This window comes from Podarcis melisellensis (assembly GCF_964234715.1).
Source record: "Podarcis melisellensis genome assembly, chromosome: 1".
Lineage (NCBI taxonomy): Eukaryota > Metazoa > Chordata > Lepidosauria > Squamata > Lacertidae > Podarcis > Podarcis melisellensis.
Window position 1 is genome coordinate 132,944 of NC_138528.1, and position 16,607 is coordinate 149,550.

Genomic DNA, 16,607 nt, shown 5'->3' on the forward strand with positions numbered 1-16,607 from the left:
GCTTCAGGGCTGCAGTTATTAATTACTGGCATTTATTATTCTTGTCAGCCTCTTAATGCCCATTAGATTTTTCAATAGAAGCACTGCAATAAAAGTACAGTTCTTTGGATGGTTTATGATGCATGTTAATGAGGACACACAAAGGCCTTCTCAGTTATGCACTTTCTCTTCTGGAAGACAGACGTTCCTGGGAAAGGTGGTGGCTGCAGTTGCACAGGATGTCTGGCCAAAGCCAAGTTGCCATGTTTTCAAGTAAGTAGTCTTGCAAGGAGTGATGCTTCTGAGTGAAAGGACATCAGAGTCAGCTGGTGAGAGATGACCAGGGTCCCTGTTGGGACAGCCACGTGTGTATCCCCTTCCTCTTGAAAAAGAAGCAGTAAGAGGACGGGGACCTGCATAAAATTTGCCTATGCTAACTTCAAGGCATAGATACAGATTTAGAAATATTTATTATGCTTTGTAGAAACTCTCTGGTGGGAAAGGGTATGACATCACACTGTGATGGTGCTGTAGAGTTCAAACCTTCAGCAACGTGATTTCCCATTATGAGCTTTACAATGCGTTTTCCTGAAACGTTTTTGGAATGTGTCTAGATCCAGCCCAGGTGAGCTTTGTGAGTGCCTGCTCAGTCTGTAGTCCAGACGCTGCTCATTGTTGACAGGCAACTTCATGGCCCCGACTGCTCTTCCTCCTTCGAGTTCTTGTATTTGAGCTGGACTCAGACTGAATATGATGCTAATTGGCTACAGGCCTGGGTACAAAGAAATGTTCTCGCCTGGCACTTAAAGATATGCAATGAAGGTGCTAGGTGAGCCTCCCTGGGGAGGGAGGGAGAAAAGGCTCATTTTTGTGTTGCTGCCCTCTGGACCGTCTCCAGAGGCAGCCCCACATATAATGCATTGCAGTACTCTAACCTAGAGGTTAAATAACAGTAATTTGGTTCCCATAGTGTACAGGGTGAGGCCATTCAGCAGAGAATCCTGCTGACTCGCAGAAGGACTTACTGCTAAATGAGACCAGTTTTGAATAGCTCCAGATTCATTCAAACCACAGGACTATGAATCTTTTGCAAACTGCCTGGCAGAGATTCCTCCCCCCTCCCCTAGAATACATTTTCTGCAAGGTCTTGCTCTGCTTCTTGACCATCTGCACCCAGGGGTGCCTTTCACATGATTTATGCATTGCCATATTGCTTTCAGCACTCTGCACCAGGAGTGCTGCTGGGCTTGCCTTCTTCGTTGGCTCTGCCATCTCATGAGAGTCATCGCTGGCTGGCTTTTCTTTTCCACCTATCAGTTATCCAGATGCGCTGTAATGTTGAGTAGGGCATGCCCTCCTGCTCTTCTCCTCCGCTTTGACCAGAGGGCTACATCATGCTTTGAGGCTGGGAGTAGCAGTGGTGCCCTGTTCAGGCAAAGACCAGGCAGTGCTCATGACAAAGGTAAGGACACCTTATTAGTATTATTACAGTTATGTGTTGTTTTGCAGCCAGAAAGACCCTTGAAGCAGCAGGCAACAATAATGAGATGAGCATCAATAAAAATAAGCATCAGGAAACAATAAGCAAGAAAACCAGCTTCTCAAGGGCCGCAAATCACTCAAGACTGAAAGTCGGTCTGAGCGAGTCTGTTTTTGCCATTTTCCTAAGAATGAGAAGAGAAGGCGATTGGCGGGATTTCTGACAGATGCAGGTCCAGAGACCGGGGAACAACCAAGAAGGCATCACATACCCCACCCAATACTCTCTGCATACTCACCTGCCTTATTTTACAAGGTCATGGATGTGGAGCAGAGACTCTGTGGGCAGGGACAGGCATAGAAGAGCAAGCTGTTTTTTAGACAGCCTGGATCAAAAAGGTGATGCTCACCTTTAAATCAGGCTTAGGGAGGAACAGGAAGCCAGAACAGAGCCATTTAGAGGATCCCCCATTGAGTTAATCCATGGCTGTCCAACTGGGCTGGATTCAGCCCCCAGTGATGCTATGGGATTTTAGTCAAGGTGGGATTAAAAGGTTTCCTGATTTGTGAGGATCTCTCTTCCTAAAAAAAAAAATGATAATATTTCACTGGAATTGAATAGGGGACTCAGCAAGCATGGAGGTGATTGGACTGGATGGCCCTCAGAGTCCCTGAGGGATGATGCTGAGATGCTAGCAGTGGGCTTCCAGTGCCCCTCAACCTTCCTAGCAACACCTATGTAGCACCAAAGAGTCAGCAGACAGGAGAGTGGTTTTGTAGCACTCTGAGCCCCCTCTCTTGCACTGTCTTGGGGGCAGAGGGCTCCGTGGCTTACAGCACTTCTGAGGGGATGCTTTTGCCCCCAGAGTCCTCTTGCGCTTCCATGCACTGCAGAAAAAGGAAACGGCACCCCACATTTGACCCCATTTACTAATGAATGCTGTTTCCTCAACAGGGAAGTCCATAATCATGTTGGTGGGATTTGAGTATGTTATTTACAGAAAATATTGATAGACCACCTTTCTTCAGCTCAAGGCAGTTTCCATAAATTTCAGTAAAATATAATGCTAAAAGGAAAACCAACATAAGAAGAGTCTGCTGGATCAGGCCGGTGGCCCATCTAGCACAGCATCCTGTTCCATTATGGCAGACCCCCAAGCAGGGCCTGAGCGCAATAGCTCTCTCCCCTCCTGTGGTTTCCAGCAACTGGCATTCAGAAGCCTGGCTGCCTTTCACCGTGGAGACAGAGTCCAGCCACCGACAGCCCTCTCTGCCTCCATGGATTCATCTGGTCCTCTTTCAAAGCCAGCCGAGTTGGTGGCATCACTGCCTCCTGGGTGAGCAAGTCCCATAGTTTAGCTCTGTGCTGGATGAAGAGGGACTTTCATTCGTTTGCCCTGAATCTTCCAGCGTTCGGCTTCATTGGATGTCCACAGGTTCTGGAGTTAGGAGAGAGGGAAGAGAACTTTTCTCCGTCCATTTTCTCCATGCCAGCCATCATTTTATAAACTTCTGTCATGTTGCCTCTTCCTTGCCTTTTCTTTAAAATAAAAAAAAGACTGCAGCAAAGCAGCCAATTCAGCAGCCCAAGGCAGAGTGGATCAGAGCAGCAGCCCCATCAAAGGTGCCCTGACAACGTTTCCCTTCTTTTGAATGAGATAATTACTTTGTTTGCATGTTAAAGTCTTGTTATTCTAATAGCTTCCTAATGCAATTAGCAAGTTTATACTGCATTATGCAAATATATATATAGAGGGGAAAAGCAAGTGATGTGAAATCAGCTTCCCTACCATCATGGTGTCAGGCTTAATCTGGAATGATTTGGGAGCAAGCTCCACACTTCCTGTTTTTGGCAGGGAGAAATTGCACCTGAGGCTTTGCTAAGCAGAAGGAGCACATTTGACCAAAAAAGGTGATGGATTTTGAGGTGTTGCCAAATAGGCTGGCTGGCTTTTCTTTCTTCTATCATTCACCTCACAAACAGCCTCTATTTATCATCATACATATATTCCCCAGATTTCAACAAAGAGCTTGTTGTCTGTTAACTATCCAGCTGCAGCTGGTGGTTTTTCAGAAATTCAGTGGAAATGACTAGAGTTGGGTCTGTGGTTGTGTGAACGCTTCAGAACTGGCTGACAGCCCATCACCAGGAGTTAAAGGCTGGGCCCCTCAGAGCTCCCCTGTGCCTTTGGCCACCCAGATGGACTATTACCATCAGAAGCACAGTCCTGCACAGACAGGAACCGGAAATGGCCTGACCTTGGCCCCACGTTCCACATCCTAAGTCAATAGGCACTGACAGGGAGCCCCACGGGCAAAGAGGGGCTCAGGAGCTCACTTTAGCCTCCCATTGGAGCCATCTGGACTTGCCCCATGCTGGGTGGGCATGGTTGTGGGGAATGGCCTTGTGGGTCAACATAGGACCCATGTTGCACCTCATGAGACCTGCAGGCCAGGCATTCCCCATCTCTGATCTAGCAACACCATGAACCAGGAAAATCATAGAATCATAGAACTATAGAGTTGGAAGGGACCCAGAGGGTCATCTAGTCCTGCCCCCTGCAATGCTGGAATCGCAGCTAAAGCTCTTAAAAACCTCCAAGGAAGGACGGTTCATAACCTCCCAAGGGAGACCTGTCCACTTGGACAGCTCTTGCCATCAGAAAGTTCTTCCTTTCTTGTAACTTGAAGTCATTGGGTTGAGTTCTGCCCTCCAGAGCAGAATCCAAGGAAATGTTACTGAGGTAAACCAAGAGATCACCACGTTGTAGGCTTTGAGAGTTTTTTAGGGGGTGACCTTTGGCTCCCTTCTGTGTGGTGGTTCTACAGTAAGACTGAGGTCTATACAAAAGGACGACTGGTCTTGCCTACACATCTCTTTGGTGAGGCAGGTGTGTTGCCATGGCAACATGGCACTGGGCTAAGTGTCCAGCCATTTCCCCAGAGTCTTCAGGACTGTTCTGAATGGGGCGCAGCCTGCCTTCCCCTCTCCCAGCAAAGCAATTCTGCTACTTAAGAGACACTGTGTGAAAAGAATTGGCGGGTCACTTTGGAGCCTTTTAGGTTGTGGGTGAACATATCAGACGACACAGCGATTCTTCAAACAGCTCTTGTTTACTGGAATTGGAGACTCTGAAGAGCTAACTTGGGAACAACAGCTAACTGCTTTCCTAGAAATAAGAGGGGGCTTGTTGGTCCTTAGGAGGCCAAGTTGATGACCTAGATGGGGCCTCTTTGGCCTGTTTGCATGGATTTGGGACTATCTGTTGGAGTGTTTAAATTGCACTTCCACAGATGTTCAACCTATGTGTAAAAGGTCACAAGGGAACCAGACCCAGATCTTCAAATATCTGAAGGGCCGTCCCATGGAAGATGGAGCCAGCTTGTGTTCTGCTGCTCCAAAGGGTAGGGACCTGAACCTATGGATTCAAATTACAAGAAAGGAGTTTCTGCCTCAACATCAGGGAGAATTTTTCTATGGCAAGAGTTATTCAACAGCGAAACTCCCTTGGAAGGTGGTGGATTCTCCTTCCTTGGAGGTTTTGAAGTAGAGATCGTATGGGCATCTGCCTTGGATCATTTAGCTGTGATTCCTGCATTGCAGGGGGTTGGACTGGATGACCCTTTGGGGTCTACAATTGGGGTCTCTGATCTGCCCCTGAAATTCCCCATCACCCCGAGAACTGGGACACATCTATCACAGCAACAAGTAAGGAAACAGTAGCAGCCAAGACCTGAATTTGCCCAGCAGGATTCAAAACAGAGCCTGCCTGCTGTGGGTGGATTTAGGGAAAAGCCCTTTTCTCCACATCCTGGCTAGGACCAGCAGGGGGTCAGCATATGGTAGCCCTTAGGATGGGGCCAAAGTGGCATGCAGGGGCCCTGCCCTCTCTTTGCTCCCTAGCAAGGGGCCTTTCCAACCCACCAACCCCATCATAAGGCCTGATCCAGGTCTTATGTTCTTATGTTGTATGCTGTGTCTGTTTCTTGATTCCTCATAGCAGATCAGAGAGGCAAGTCCGCTGGGTTCTTTCTCCTATATATATCCCCTGCACCCAGCATCCTGGGGTGCACAGCCAGTTGGGGTCACATCCTGCACATCCCCAGTTGCTGGGGAGGAGCAGCCATGGGTGGCTTGCAAACCCCCCTTCCAGGGGCACCTGCCTGAACTTGCCTGAGTCCTTGCAGGGGAATCATGGAATCATATGGAGCACAGGCCAGGAGCCACTCTCAGGCCACCTGCCTCCTTGGGAGGCACACAGCACCCTCCAGGTTAGGCTGGTTTTTAGTGCTGGGTGCTGATAGCCGAAATCTTTCCCTTCCCATTTTGCTGCTGAAGGAGACAAAGGCCAGCCAGCAGAGGGCGCTGCTGCACCACGGATACTGAGGACATGGCAGTGGTTTGGGGACCCGCTGCCATAATCAGTGTGAGCTCTTTGCCTGGCTTCAAATGAATGCTGAGCTGCACCGAGTTAATAATTTTGTACCTTTCTCAGGTTGAGAAGAGACAGAAATGAGAGAAGCTGCCTGACTGCGAGGCTCTCCTGCCCCCCCACAGTCTTTATGCCTTTTAAACATTTTGTTTAATGAAGGCATCCCGTGTTGCTGCTTCAGATGCACAGTGGCTTTTCTTTGCCCTCCTCCCAGTGGTCATTCCTCCTCTGGTCACTGCTGTGAATGTACTGACCACCTGTCTGTCTCCAGGCGCTGCGGTCGTCTGCAAGGGATTTCCACATGGCGGGGTTGATGTTACCAGCCTTCATGTCGCATTTGCAGGAATCTCTGCTAAAGCATCCCTGACAGGTTGCCATCCGACCTCTGCTTAAAAACCTTCCATGAAGGAGAGTCCGGATCTGCTTGCATAAGGGTTATGTGGAGGTTGGGCTGTCTCTAGTCCTTATTCAGGAGTGACTCTGATTTGTTTGTAGAGCAATGGATGAGCTAAGAGGCCTCCCTGCCCCCGCCTCCCTCCTGGTTTGCTTGGGAGGGTGGGGGGGGCGCAGCTACCCATCTTCCCATCAATCATCCATTCATCCTTCAACCAAAGGTGGACCATCCTGTTAGTCTCCACCCCCCACCCCCACCCCCCATGAGGCAGACAGGCAGAAGTTTTTTTCTGAAGTACCGTATTTTTTGCTCTATAAGACTCACTTTTTCCCTCCTAAAAAGTAAGGGGAAATGTGTGTGTGTCTTATGGAGTGAATGCAGGCTGCGCAGCTATCCCAGAAGCCAGAACAGCAAGAGGGATTGCTGCTTTCGCTGCGCAGCGATCCCTCTTGCTGTTCTGGCTTCTGAGATTCAGAATATTTTTTTCCTTGTTTTTCTCCTCCTCTTGTGGTCTGGTGCGTCTTATAGAGCGAAAAATACGGTAGGTAAAGTTACCTGGACCTCCAAGCGTGGTTTCCTTTCCCCAAAGACTCCACCTCCCTCCCAGCCAGGCGAGAGTCAGGTGACCCTGGAGGCTTGGCATTTGCCCTGAGGAAAGTGGCAAGCTTGGATGGGGGGAGCCTGGTCTGGATAACCTTTTGGTTGCAGGTGATTCCTCAGGAGGCTTGAGGATGCCTCTTGGCTGCACAGGCTCCCCAAGTCTCCTTCTCCTGGTGCCTCCCCACTCCCTTCCCTGCTGCCATTAATTTAGGAAAGTTTTTAATGTTGGAAGTTTTATTGTGTCTTTATATTTTGCTGGAAGCTGCCCAGAATGCCTGGGGCAACCTAGTCAGATGGATGGCATTTATTATTATTATTATTATTATTAGATTTGGGAGTTGAGCCAACCAACAGTCACAAGGCCTTTGGAGACGTTTCCCTGACCCGGCAGCCATTTGACCATCTCTTGGGTGTGAAAGTGCTCTTCTGTGGACTGGGCCGCTTTCTGGCTCTTTGGGGAAAGCCCCGTAAATGTTTACAGCAGAGAGGAAATGGGAGCAGTTGGGCTTCAGGAGGAGGAAGAGTGTGTGTTTGCTTTTGCCCTCGGCCTCTTTGGTGAGACGCTGCAGCCCTGAAATCTCCTGCTCCGTGGGGAGTTGGGGGCACGCGCAGCGCGATCCTCAGCATGTCTGCTTGGAAGTAAGATGACGTGTGCACAGGACTGCAGTGTGCAAAAGCTACTACAGAGGCCAATGGAGGAAGCCTTTTGACTGCAAAAGCCTTGATCATTCTGCCAAGGAGCAGGAGCTGAGCATTTGCACAGGGGGATGGGAAGCCATAAATCTCTGCTATACTGTGCTAAGGTTTGGTTTCCTCTCTGAAATGGTTGTTCCTTCTCCCTGAATCTCCATAAGATTTGCCATTATACGATGAGTGAGCTTCTAATTGCTCTTGAGAAAGGCTCATAACGCCCCAAAAGCACCTGAGATTTTTATAAGAGTGGAAAAATATATTTTAAAGATGTAAACGATTTTAAGATGATGGGATAAAAGTAAAGTTACCAGATTTTTTCCAGTGAATCTGGGGACACTTTTCAACTTCAATGGATTTTGTATGGGGACTGATTTGTAAATCCGGGGACTGTCCCCGGGAAACGGGGACCTCTGGTAACCTTAGGATACCCTGTGGAACGCCCTCCCATCAGATGTCAAAGAGATAAAGAATTACCTGACATTCAGAAAACATCTTAAGGCAGCCCTGTTCAGGGAAGTTTTTAATATGTAATGCTGTACTGTTTTTAACACTGATTGGGAGCTGCCCAGAGTGGCTGGGGAAACTCAGCCAGATGGGCGGGGTATAAATAATAAATTATTATTATTATTATTATAAAGAGCACAGAGTGATTAAGGCTAACAATGGTGTGTGGCTGGCTCTTAGTTCAGTGCCCGGCTGTTGTTCCCTCTGGGTGGATGGGGCTGTTTCCCCACAATGCCTTGCTCCATGTGCCTGGCTGGCAGAAGTGTGGTGCCCACTAGGTCATGGCAGCAAATCTCACAGTGGCAAGGAGTTCCCTGGTTCACCAGTGGCCTAACCCTCACGCAGATAGCAGCACAGCCTCATTCTCTCTCTCTGCCACCCCAACCTCTCCCTGCTTTGATCCTTGTCTCTTGTGATGCTTAGGTAGGAAGGGAAAGGTATAAATTCAATTAAAAAATAAATTGTTTTCTCCTGCTGTGGAGGGCAGGACTCAAATCAATGGCTTCATGTTATAAGAAAGGAGATTCCAACTAAACATTAGGAAAAACTTTCTGACAGTAAGAGCTGTGGAACCGTCTCCCTCGGGAGGTTGTGGACTCTCCTTCCTTGGAGGTTTTTAAACAGAGCTTGGGTGGCCGTCTGTGAGGAATTCCTCACCTGTGATTCCTGCATTGCAGAGGTTGGACTAGATGGCTGTCAGGGTCCCTTCCAACTCTACAGTTCTATTATTCCAGCTGCAGAGGTCTTCTAGGATCTCAATTCTTTCTTGGAAGCTAAAGAAGTCATTGGAAGGAGGGAGATGAGCGGAAGAGGACTTTCCATTGACACCCCGTTATGAACCAGAGTGGGGCACTGAGCAGCCTCCCTTGTGGCAATTCTCCCACTCTCTGCCTCCCACTGAAGCTTCCTTTGGCGCACAAGCCCCGTGACTTGCTCCAAGATGGGCTTTGGCCACGACAGGGGCTGGGATCCAGCAGGCACTGGCCATCTTGGCCTGGTGGGCAGGTGGCTCCTCAGCCCTCCCTATTCCCCTTGCGGCTCACAATGTAAGACAAGCCCTGCTGGATCAGGCCAGGGACCCATCTTGTCCGGCATCGTCTTCTCTTTTTTTTTTAATGAATGTTTATTAACATTTTCAAAAACCACACAAAAACAAAAATAGACAAAAATCCAAAACTTAAAAACAATTAAAAACACATAAAATTTCAATTACTTATTTTCTTTTAACTTATTTCTCAGACCTCCTCACACCTCCCCTTTTTGTATTCCAATTTAAATTATCAGCTCAGCAAGTCCTTAACTGGCATCGTCTTCTCACCCTGGCCAGCCAGATGCCCATTTTGGGAAACTCACCAGCAGGATTTGAGCACAAGAGCGGCCCTCTTCCCTCCTGCAGATTCCAGCAACTGGATTCTGAAGCATGGCTGCCTCCAACTGCGAAGGCAGAGCAGAGCCATCCATGGAGAGCCCTCTCCTCTGTGAATGTCTCCAGTCCTCTTTCAAAGCTGACCAGGTTGGTGGGCATCACTGCCTCTTGTGGAAGTGAGTTCCATAGTTTAACTGTGCGCTGCATAAAGAAGGATTTTGTGCAGTAAGTCCATGTAAAGAAGAAGCCTAACCCCTCAACTCAGAGGTTTCCTGACCCCTCCGTAGGGGCTGGAAGGACTTTTCCTCTGGCAGGAGAGAAGGTGTTGCTCCTCCTTGCAGGGGCTCCTGGTTCTGTGAAGCCTTTTGCTTTGCAAGGACCTGCCTGGCGCTTCCTGGGGAGGGTGAGCAAGGAGACTCAGCCGTCTTTAGCCTGAGCCCCAGGGACTCCCCTCCACAAGAGAGAAGAACCCCCTGGAGCTTCCCTTGCCCCACTTAGGAGAAAGCCCCCCCCCATGTTTCCCGCTGTCTTTGGGGTGCCACAGAGAGCAGGCAGGGCCTCTTCGGAGCTGCTTTACCCAACATCCAGTTCCCATGGCAACTGCTGCCTTGAAAGAAGAGAGGCCCTGCCATGTTTTGCCGGGGCTGCTGACAGAATGGGCTGGGGGGCTTCAGGCCTGGCATTTTTAGCTCCTCTTCCCCCTCTAAGTTGCTCAGAGCTCCTCCTTAGGCACTGGACACCCCAGAGCACCTAGCCTGTGGGAAGGCAAAATGGCCCAGTGGGAAGACGCCAAGTGGAGCTGTGAGGGGATGGCTTCTTCATTCAACCCCAACATTTGATGATCCAAGCTAGACTCTCTCTGACTGTGGAAGCTCTATTTAGCCATCTCAGCACCAGCCACTGTGCAAACCCTCCTCCCCCATGAATCTGTCTCATCCCTGTCCACCTGCTCCTCACCAAAGGCCTCGTAGTTTGCACATTCTCATCCAAGAGCTGGAAGAGGCAAAGCAGAGAAAATCTTCCTGGTGCCAAAGGCACAAGAATGCCTGCTTCACAAACAATCCCTCTCTGCAAATCTCTGGGAAGGTGGTGGACTCTCCTTCACTGGAGGTTTATAAACCTGTCAGAGCATTCCACCTCTGCAATTCTATGATTCTATGAATATGTGAAAAGTATTGCAAGGAGGAGGTCACACAGAGAAAGTAGCACCCAGGGAGGGAGAGAGACCCTTCCTCGTGGCAAAAGAACATAAGCAAAGCCTGCTGGATCAGACCAATGGCCCATGCATCACACCATCCAGTTCTCATAGTGGCCAACCAGATGCCCATTATGGGAAACCTGCGAGCAGGATCTGAGCACAAGAGGCCTCTTCCCTCCTGCAATTTCTAGGCACATTGCTGCCTCCGACCAGTGGAGGCAGAGCATAGCCACTGTGGCCAGTAGCCCCCGACAGCCCTCTCCTCCATGAAGAGAGCCGCCATCCAGTGTTTTCCCCACCTGTTTTGGCTGAGGTGGCCTTCCTGCCCTTCCGATGTGGGGCAGGCTGAGGCGGCTTGGCAGAAGGCGAAGAATGGTGCTCCAGAGTCCAGCTCGCATGCGAGAGAGTTCCTGTCATCTCTCCTCCATCCCTTGCACTGAGAGGTGCTTTCCGCTTCCGCTGTGGCCATGGCCAGCAGTGATGAAAACATACTTGGTACTTGGACCATCACAAGAGTGGGAGGCCTGGCAGCCCCCCTATCAGTAGCCACAGAGACCTCCTCCTCTTCCTCTCCCGTGCCCTGGCTCTCCAGCCCAGCTGCTCCTTCCCACAAATGAGGGGAATGGATTAATCCTCTGAGCCAGCCTGGCATTGTGAGGGCAGCAGCCAGTAGAAGGGGCGCCAGCCTCTCTCTTTCTCCCCACAACTAGCCAGCTGCCACCCCTGGCAAGTAAAGAGGAAGGAGGAGGAAGAGGAGGTGCCTCAACAAAACAGGTTTATAGCAAAACAGAAGTTGAGGGCAGGAGGTGGCATTGACATCCAAATATATTTAATAGAATCACAGAACTGAGGAGTCGGAAGGAACCCCAAGGGTCATCTAGCCCAAAGGCCCGGGAGAGAGGCAACTCAGGGCCAAGGCAGCTGCTCTGCCCACCAACCCCGTCGGCCATGAAGGCGGCCCCTGCAGGACTCCGGGGGAGGCCAAAGGATCTCCTGCAAGTTCATCTCTCTCTCTCTCTCTCTCTCTCTCTCTCTCTCTCTCTCTCTCTCTCTCTCTCTCTCTCTCTCTCTCTCCATGGGCTCAGCCAGGATTTATTTTAGGGGGCAGGACACCCTCCTGTCAACATCCTCTGCGCCATCCCATGGCGCTCAATGTGTTAAAAAGAACAGAAAAATAGTAATGGGCTTACTTGAAATATCCACTTCAAAACAATTGGTGTGTCCTAGGTAGGCTGACTCGGCTGGAGTTAGAACAAGTCAATTTCATGTAAACAGGCACTCAAAAATGACCAAAACAGTTTCCCCATCTGTTTGCAATCTGTACAAAAGCATGATTTTGGTTGCTGCTTCTTGCTTTTGTGGGGCAAGTGGCTTTCCTGATGCCCCCCCCCAGCCAAAGAGCTGCCTGTGCTGGGGATGCTGCTTCTGAAGGGTGATCAGTCCGTCTCTGGATTTGCCAGTTGCCTCCATCAGCAGCTGGGTCAGTGCCTGGTGATGCTCTCTCTCAAGAACCGCTGAATTCAGTCATGTAGAGAATTTTGGGGAAATGCAGAATCCATTCATTCCAATATTTGCACCCAGCCTCTTCCAGGGCAGCTGACATAAAACAAGCAAAACATAAAATCAATTCTTTAGAAAACACTTTTTGACGCCTTCTCTTCCTCTGGGGAGAGGCTGAAGCTTCGTCGATTTGTAGAGTTGGAAGGGACTCTGAAGGTCCTCTAGGGCAATCAAATCCTAGAATCCTAGAATCCTAGAGTTGGAAGAGACCACAAGGGCCATTGAGTCCAACCCCCTGCCAAGCAGGAAACATCCTGCTTGTGGGTTTCCCATGGGGGCCTCTGGCTGAACACTGTGGGAACAGGATGCTGGACCAGGTAGTCCACTGGCCTGATCCAGCTGGAGGCCCCTCTTGCATTCTTAGCTCTGGAGAAAACTATTTCTGTTTTCTCCAGAGAAGCAAATGGGTGGGGAGTCTCCCTCCCTGCCTTCATCCAGTTGCTCTTGGTGGTCTCTGGGTCTCTTCTGACTGGACAGCTGGAGCCCCCAGGAGAGAGCGGGATTGCTTTGCCTCCTGCAGATCTAAGCAGATGACCCAGAGGCTTCTGAAGCCTGTAGGAGTCCCTTGTCAGGTGCCCAATAGCCTGGAAAATTATGGGAGGCAGTTAATTACCTGCAGTCAATGCAAGGAGGTTGTGCCTCATCATTGGTGTGTTTTGCTACACAACATTATGCCCCCCTACAAAGCTGCCAGACTCTTCTCACTGCTCCTGCTCTTCGCCTTCACCTTCCTGGGAGGTGTCACTTGCTCCTGCACCCTCTTCCTCCCTCCCCTGATTGGTTTCTATCCCCTGTGCTCCACTGAAATTGCCCTCAGGAAAATAACTGAGGGTCTCTTAACTATACGGTCTGAAGGCTTCCCTCCAGTCCTCACCCACCTTGACTTTTCCAACACTTTGAATACCATTGGACACTTTCTCCTGACGCAAGGCTATCAGAAGACCACAGCTGCCCAATCAGGCCAAAGGCCCGTCTCCACCTTGTTCCCACATAGCCAAGCAGGAAGCCCCAAAGCAGGACCCAAGTGCCACAGCCCTCTTGTGCTACCCAACATCTGTTTGCTAAGAGCCTGATCAGGGGAGCTTTAAACTAAATCCTGAGGTGGAGGGAGACAATATTACAGATGACAGGCGGAACACTTGATACTGGGGAGAATAGCTTCATGGATGCACAGGAAACAGGTGATGCTCCAGAAACCTGCTAAAGGGCTGGAAACTACAAGTATGAATCAGCTGAAGGGCATGACTCATGGTTTCAGTTGTCTCTACACAAATGCACAGAGTATGGGAAACAAGCAAGACAAATTGGAGCTCTTAATACAGGGTGGCAAATATGACCTAATAGGCATTACTGAAACCTGGTGGTATGAGACTTGTGTCTGGAATGTTGAAATTGAGGGGTATAATCTGTCCAAAGAGAATAGACTAAACAGGGAAGATTATATGTAATGGTTGTGTACACTTGTGAAGAGATCCATGACCTGGAGCATGGAATGCAGATTGAGAGCATACTGTATGTGTAAAAACTTACTGTGTGTGTCTGCCATAGACCTCCAAGCCAGACTAAAGACTTCATAGAACAGGTTACGGAAGATTCAAAAAGGAGAAATATAGCAGTCATGGGAGACTTCAACTTCTCTGATATCTGTTGGAAGTCAAACTCTGCCAAGAATGCTTACTAAGGTCCAACAAATTCCTCCATTGCCTCACTGACCATTTCTTTTCCCAGAAGGTAGAAAAAGCAACAAGGGGATCATCTATTTTGGACTTTGTCCTCACCAATAGGAAAGAACTAACCGACAGAGTGGAAGTTACAGGTAGGTAGCCATGTTGGTCTGCCGTAGTCAAAACAAAGTAAAAAAATTCCTTCCATGTAGCACCTTAGAGACCAAGTTTGTTATTGGTGGAAGTACTGGGAATGTGGGCTCATCACCTCCTGGCAAATAGAAGGGGAAGAAATGGAGGCAGTGAGAGATTTTACTTTCTTGGGCTCCATGATCACTGCAGATGGTGACAGCAGTCATGAAATTAAAAGACGCCTGCTCCTTGGGAGAAAGGCGATGGCAAACCTAGACAGCATCTTAAAAAGCAGAGACATCACCTTGCCAACAAAGGTCCGTATAGCTAAAGCTATGGTTTTCCCAGAAGTGATGTATGGAAGTGAGAGCTGGACCATAAAGAAGGCTGGTCGCCAAAGAATTGATGCTTTTGAATTATGGTGCTGGAGGAGACTCTTGAGAGTCATAAAATCATAGAATCATAGAGTTGGAAGAGACCACAAGGGCCATCGAGTCCACACCCCTGCCAAGCAGGAAACACCACCAGAGCACTCCTGACATATGGTTGTCAAGCCTCTGCTTAAAGACCTCCAAAGAAGGAGACTCCACCACACTCCTTGGCAGCAAATTCCACTGTCGAACAGCTCTTACTGTCAGGAAGTTCTTCCTAATGTTTAGGTGGAATCTTCTTTCTTGTAGTTTGGATCCATTGCTCCGTGTCCGCTTTTCTGGAGCAGCAGAAAACAACCTTTCTCCCTGCTCTATGTGACATCCTTTTATATATTTGAACATGGCTATCATATCACCCCTTAACCTCCTCTTCTCCAGGCTAAACATGCCCAGCTCCCTTAGCCGTTCCTCATAGGGCATCGTTTCCAGGCCTTTGACCATTTTGGCTGCCCTCCTCTGGACACGTTCCAGTTTGTCAGTGTCCTTCTTGAACTGTGGTGCCCAAAACTGGACACAGTACTCCAGGTGAGGTCTGACCAGTGCAGAATACAGTGGCACTATTACTTCCCTTGATCTAGATGCTATACTCCTATTGATGCAGCCCAGAATTGCATTGGCTTTTTTAGCTGCCGCGTCACACTGTTGGCTCATGTCAGGTTTGTGGTCAACCAAGACTCCTAGATCCTTTTCACATGTACTGCTCTCAAGCCAGGTGTCACCCATCTTGTATTTGTGCCTCTCATTTTTTTTGCCCAAGTGCAATACTTTACATTTCTCCCTGTTAAAATTCATCTTGTTTGTTTTGGCCCAGTTCTCTAATCTGTCAAGGTCGTTTTGAAGTGTGATCCTGTCCTCTGGGGTGTTAGCCACCCCTCCCAGTTTGGTGTCATCTGCAAATTTGATCAGGATGCCCTTGAGTCCATCATCCAAGTCATTGATAAAGATGTTGAATAAGACCGGGCCCAAGACAGAACCCTGTGGCACCCCACTAGTCACTCTTCTCCAGGATGAAGAGGAACCATTGATGAGCGCCCTTTGGGTTCGGTCAGCCAGCCAGTTACAAATCCACTGAGTGGTAGCATAGTCAAGACCGAATTTTACCAGCTTCTTTACAAGAATATCATGGGGCACCTTGTCAAATGCCATGGACTGCAAGAAGATCAAACGTATCCATTCTTAAGGAAATCAGCCCTGAGTGTTCACTGGAAGGACAGATCGTGAAGCTGAGGCTCCAATACTTTGGACACCTCATGTGAAGAGAAGACTCCCGGGAAAAGACCCTGATGTTGGGAAAGATTGAGGGCACAAGGAGAAGGGGACGACAGAGGACGAGATGGTGGGACAGTGTTCTCAAAGCTACAAACTTGAGTCTGACCAAACTGTGGGAAGCAGTGGAAGACAGGAGTGCCTGGCGTGCTCTGGTCCATGGGGTCAAAAAGAGTCGGACACAACTAAACAATAACACTGGGAATCTTGGGAGGAAGTGATCATGTCCTCTTGGGTTTCATGATGGAGAGGCATGAGAAAGCTGAGAATGGTTGGACATGCACTCTGGACTTTAAGAAGATGCTGTTGGGAGACAGAGGGAAGGTGGAACTGTTCAACACCAACTTTGCCTCTGTATTCCCTGGAAAGGAAAACAATGCTCAGGTGTGCCTAGATGAGCCCCTCCCACCCCACAGCTCTTTGAAGACTTCTGCACTTAGATGTTGGATGATGGGAAGGCCAGGTGGGCTAAGACTGCCCCCCAAACCCCCCAGCGCAAAGGCTGAGTCTGGACCTAGCACATGGTGGTGGTGGGTGCTAATGCCCCCCACCGTGTTCCTTCCAAAGAGGGATCGACTGCCAGATGTTCGCATTATGACTAGGAGGCGTCAAGCCATTAGCACAACACTTTCCACTCTCCTCAAGAACATTGACGCTGCTATCCTGCTTTGCCGCCAATGCATTAATTTTCCTGCTGCCATATGATGGATTTCGTATATTACCGTGTGCAGTGTGCTGTCATTATAAGCCTCCTGAAGGTGATCTGCTATTTCATTTCTAATCCAAACCCCCTCACATCAAGGCCAAGAGCGGCTGTTGAGCAGGGGCGGTGACACTTGAGGCGCAGTGGGACGTGCTGCCCTGCCCTGCCGTTGCTGCTGCCGCCAGTGCTGGAGAAGTGGCTCCAG